The sequence below is a fragment of the Syngnathus leptorhynchus genome, unplaced genomic scaffold (assembly GCF_054491065.1).
Source record: "Syngnathus leptorhynchus isolate UIUO unplaced genomic scaffold, UIUO_Slep HiC_scaffold_539, whole genome shotgun sequence".
NCBI classification, from domain to species: domain Eukaryota; kingdom Metazoa; phylum Chordata; class Actinopteri; order Syngnathiformes; family Syngnathidae; genus Syngnathus; species Syngnathus leptorhynchus.
The window spans coordinates 1-5,000 of NW_028232446.1; the positions used below are offsets into that span (position 1 = coordinate 1).

General features: G+C 63.3%; 1 non-coding gene across 1 annotated transcript in view; it reads left to right on the forward strand.

Annotated features, from left to right (window-relative positions):
• Positions 1 to 4,989: 4,989 nt before the first annotated feature.
• The window catches only part of LOC147036592 (18S ribosomal RNA), a 1,907-nt gene continuing 1,896 nt past the window's right edge, over positions 4,990 to 5,000 (forward strand). The window contains exon 1 of the ribosomal RNA XR_015065053.1: positions 4,990 to 5,000. This exon is cut by the window's right edge and continues 1,896 nt beyond it. This is a non-coding gene — a ribosomal RNA (18S ribosomal RNA).

Consider the following 5,000-nt stretch of genomic DNA (forward strand, 5'->3'; position numbering starts at 1 on the left):
GCCCACGGCTCTGCGTGGCTACGGCGTCTGCCCAGCGCCGGTTCCTGGGTCGAACCCCGAGGACGAGGAATGCCGGTCTCCGCCTGGAGGTCCCAGCTTAATCGGCGAAAATTTTCTAAGTGCCCACGGCTCTGCCGGGCTCGTGCATCCGACCCGCGCCGGTTCCCCAGCCGGCCTGAAATAAGGCAAAACCAGGCTCTCCCCCTGGAGCTCAGAGCCAATTGTGGCGAAAAAACGACTAAGTGTCAACTTTCGAAAAAACGACTAAGTGTCAACTTTCCAAAAAAACGGCTAAGTGTCGACTTTCGAAAAAACGGCTAAGTGTCAACTTTCGAAAAAACGACTAAGTGTCGCCTCTGAAAAAACGACTAAGTGTCGCCTCTCTGAAAAAACGACTAAGTGCCCACGGCTCTGCGGGGCTTGTGAGTCCGCCCCGCGCCGGTTCGGCGGTCGGCCTCAAAAAGCGAAAAATCAGCCTCTCTCCCTGGAGCTCACCAAAAATTTGTCGAAATTTTTCTAAGTTCTCCTCGAGGTACCAGGGGGTGAGGTACCCGGGCTAAGGTGCAGTACCTTTTTTGGTCTTCAGGTGCGCCAGAGTACAATGAAATGGTCCCAGTAGTCAGTGTACTCATCGACTTTCCCCCCGTTTTCCAAAGCACCCCGTTTACGAGTATGGAGGAGATGGTGCTGGTCTCCCCACGGCGTCGGACACGCCGTCCTCGACAGCACAAGGTCGGATAGAAGACCTGAAAAGCGCCGTGGCACGCGCTGGAGGTGTCACTGTGGCGAAAAAGTGACTAAGTGTCAACTTTCGAAAAAACGGCTAAGTGTCAACTTTCGAAAAAACGGCTAAGTGTCAACTTTCGAAAAAACTGCTAAGTGTCAACTTTCGAAAAAACGACTAAGTGTCGCCTCTCTGAAAAAACGGCAAAGTGTCAACTTTCGAAAAAACGACTAAGTGTCAACTTTCGAAAAAAACGACTAAGTGTCACCTCTCTGAAAAAATGGCAAAGTGTCAACTGCGAATGTGGTGGTGCATGGAAGGAAGTGGAGGACGGCCGCCTCCTTAAACACAGGCCGGAGAGGAGCGTCAGGGCCAGGCTCCTCAAACATGGACCGAGTGTCGCCCTTAACACAGACCAAGGGGAGGACGGCCGCCTCCTTAAACACAGGCCGGAGAGGAGCGTCAGGGCCAGGCTCCTCAAACATGGACCGAGTGTCGCCCTTAACACAGACCAAGGGGAGGACGGCCGCCTCCTTAAACACAGGCCGGAGAGGAGCGTCAGGGCCAGGCTCCTCAAACATGGACCGAGTGTCGCCCTTAACACGGACCAAGGGGAGGACGGCCGCCTCCTTAAACACAGGCCGGAGAGGAGCGTCAGGGCCAGGCTCCTCAAACATGGACCGAGTGTCGCCCTTAACACGGACCAAGGGGAGGACGGCCGCCTCCTTAAAACACAGGCCGGAGAGGAGCGTCAGGGCCAGGCTCCTCAAACATGGACCGAGTGTCGCCCTTAACACAGACCAAGGGGAGGACGGCCGCCTCCTTAAACACAGGCCGGAGAGGAGCGTCAGGGCCAGGCTCCTCAAACATGGACCGAGTGTCGCCCTTAACACGGACCAAGGGGAGGACGGCCGCCTCCTTAAACACAGGCCGGAGAGGAGCGTCAGGGCCAGGCTCCTCAAACATGGACCGAGTGTCGCCCTTAACACGGACCAAGGGGAGGACGGCCGCCTCCTTAAACACAGGCCGGAGAGGAGCGTCAGGGCCAGGCTCCTCAAACATGGACAGAGTGTCGCCCTTAACACAGACCAAGCGGAGGACGGCCGCCTCCCTAAATACAGGCCGAACCGGAGCGCGAGTGTCGCTCCTTAAAACACGGACCGAGTGGAGGACGGCCGCCTCCTTAAACACAGGCCGAACAAAATGACACAAAGTGTCAACTGCGAATGTTGTCCATCCAAGGAAGGAGCGTGATGCCCGGCCGGCTCCTTAAACACAGGCCGAGAGTCGCCCCGGACGGTCCGCCTCGCGGCGCCCGTCTGCTCGGATAAAATGACACAAAGTGTCAACTACGAATGTTGTCCATCCAAGGAGGGAGCGTGATGCCCGGCCGGCTCCGAAAACACAGGCCGAGAGTCGCCCCGGACGGTCCGCCTCGCGGCGCCCGTCTGCTCGGATAAAATGACACAAAGTGTCAACTGCGAATGTTGTCCATCCAAGGAAGGAGCGTGATGCCCGGCCGGCTCCTTAAACACAGGCCGAGAGTCGCCCCGGACGGTCCGCCTCGCGGCGCCCGCCCGCTCGGATAAAATGACACAAAGTGTCAACTACGAATGTTGTCCATCCAAGGAAGGAGCGTGATGCCCGGCCGGCTCCTTAAACACAGGCCGAGAGTCGCCCCGGACGGTCGCCTCGCGGCGCCCGTCTGCTCGGATAAAATGACACAAAGTGTCAACTACGAATGTTGTCCATCCAAGGAGGGAGCGTGATGCCCGGCCGGCTCCGAAAACACAGGCCGAGAGTCGCCCCGGACGGTCCGCCTCGCGGCGCCCGTCTGCTCGGATAAAATGACACAAAGTGTCAACTGCGAATGTTGTCCATCCAAGGAAGGAGCGTGATGCCCGGCCGGCTCCTTAAACACAGGCCGAGAGTCGCCCCGGACGGTCCGCCTCGCGGCGCCCGCCCGCTCGGATAAAATGACACAAAGTGTCAACTACGAATGTTGTCCATCCAAGGAAGGAGCGTGATGCCCGGCCGGCTCCTTAAACACAGGCCGAGAGTCGCCCCGGACGGTCGCCTCGCGGCGCCCGTCTGCTCGGATAAAATGACACAAAGTGTCAACTACGAATGTTGTCCATCCAAGGAGGGAGCGTGATGCCCGGCCGGCTCCGAAAACACAGGCCGAGAGTCGCCCCGGACGGTCCGCCTCGCGGCGCCCGTCTGCTCGGATAAAATGACACAAAGTGTCAACTACGAATGTTGTCCATCCAAGGAGGGAGCGTGAGGCCCGGCCGGCTCCGAAAACACAGGCCGAGAGTCGCCCCGGACGGTCCGCCTCTCGAGGCGCCCGCCCGCTCGGATAAAATGACACAAAGTGTCAACTACGAATGTTGTCCATCCAAGGAGGGAGCGTGATGCCCGGCCGGCTCCGAAAACACAGGCCGAGATTCGACCCCGGACGGGCCGTCTTCTCCCGGCGCCCGCCCGCGTACGCCCCCCATCCCCGGTCGCCCGTCTGCTCCCGGCGGGCCTCCGAGTACCCCCTCACCCAACTGACCGACTGGCACTCATGACCCGCCTTGGTAGGGCCTCCATCGGCCTCGGCTCGTCCGACGTCGGGTGGACGGTTCCTACCCACTGCGGGTCGCACTCTAGCGCCCCGGCCGCCGCGTGAGCGTGCGCTCCCCGCGCCGCCCCGCAGGCCCCGGCGCGACCGTACTGCGGCGAGACCGAGACGACCCGGTTTGGCATCCATCCCACCTAGCCACGATCCACGGAGGCCGAGCGAGCGGCTGAGTGTCGGGCGCCGCGCGTGCGAGCGTCCGCCGGCCGCGCCGGTCCTTCCGCGAATGTCGTTTCTCAAACCCTCCGGCTTGATAGCGGCGGCACCACGGGAAGCCGTCCACACACACACCGTCCGACCTCTATCCGAAAAGCCTTCCCGACCAACCGCGGTCGCGGGGGCGTCTGTCGCTCCGCATCGGGGGGGCGTATGGCTTCCGCGCTACGCGCTGCGGGCTCGGGGGGGCCGCAACGGCTGAGTCTGACTCGGCCGGGGCGCAGCTTCCCTCCCGGCAGTCAGCAATAGTGCCGATCGCGCCTGCCACCAGCCCCCTCCCCGACGGGTTCGTCGGCGCCGGCTGGCCGCCGTCCGCCTTCGTTCCCCGAGGGTTCCCAACCAGCGCCGATCCAACTCCGCATCCTGGCCGCACGCAGTGCGTGCCTCGCGCGGGTAAGTCGCCGGCGCAGCGCCGCAGCTCCCGACCCCCGCGTACGGGAATAGTTGAGGGCCTCAGCGGGCCGCACCGACCGAGTCCGACTCGGGCCGGGGCGCAGATTCCCGCTTGGGTGACCGAACGTTCTCTGCTCGGGCCGGAGGGCCGACGCCCGTCCCCCCCCGTCGTCCCCCACGGACCGCCTCCGAGGCCACTTCGCACGGCTCATCCTCGGCTCCCTACCAATGCTTAATCGATGGGGCCGCCCGGCCGGATTCGCGCCACCCTGTCCACCGCGAGTCTCCCCAGACTAACCCGAGTTACCGCCCAGCTCGCCTAACCTTGCACTCGCTCTGCCAAACGGTCGTGTAGTCGGCGGGCCGTCCTACGGGTCGCCCTCCCTCCCCAAACGCGCGGCGGGATAGCGGCAAGGCGGCGGCGGCGGCCAGCGGCGTCGGGGCGCTCGCACCGGAGAAGAGGCGTCTTACGAGGCCGGGCGCAGCTCCCTCTCGTTTACTTGCTGAGTAGCGGCGCTCGAAGGTTCCGCGGCGAGCGCGGCTCATCCCATTGAATGTCCCTGCACCAGGCTCCATCGAAGGGCCGCCCGGCCGGATTCGCACCCCCCTGTCCACCGCGAAGTCCCCTCGACTAACCCGAGTTACCGCCCAGTTCGCCTAACCTTGCATCGCCCCGCCAAACGAGCGAGTTGTCGGCCGTCCTGCGGGTCGCCACCGGCCCCAAACGTGCGGAGGGATAGCGGCAAGGCGGCGGCGGCGGCCAGCGGCGTCGGGGTCGACCTAGCACCGGAGAAGAGGTGTCTTACGAGGCCGGGCGCAGCTCCTCTCGTTTAGGGGTCCGCGAGGGTCGCATTCGAGGTTCCGCGTCCTCGGCTTCGGCTGCGCCGGGTCCAGCCCGATCCATCTCACCCCGCGGCAGCGTCAGACCACCTAGAGCCCCCGCGAACCGCGGCCGGCGTCCGGAAAACAGTCGCGCGAGCCCCCGCTCCGGCGGGCCGGCGAGCGAGAGGCGCTACCCAGCCACCCTCTCTCCTACCTGGTTGA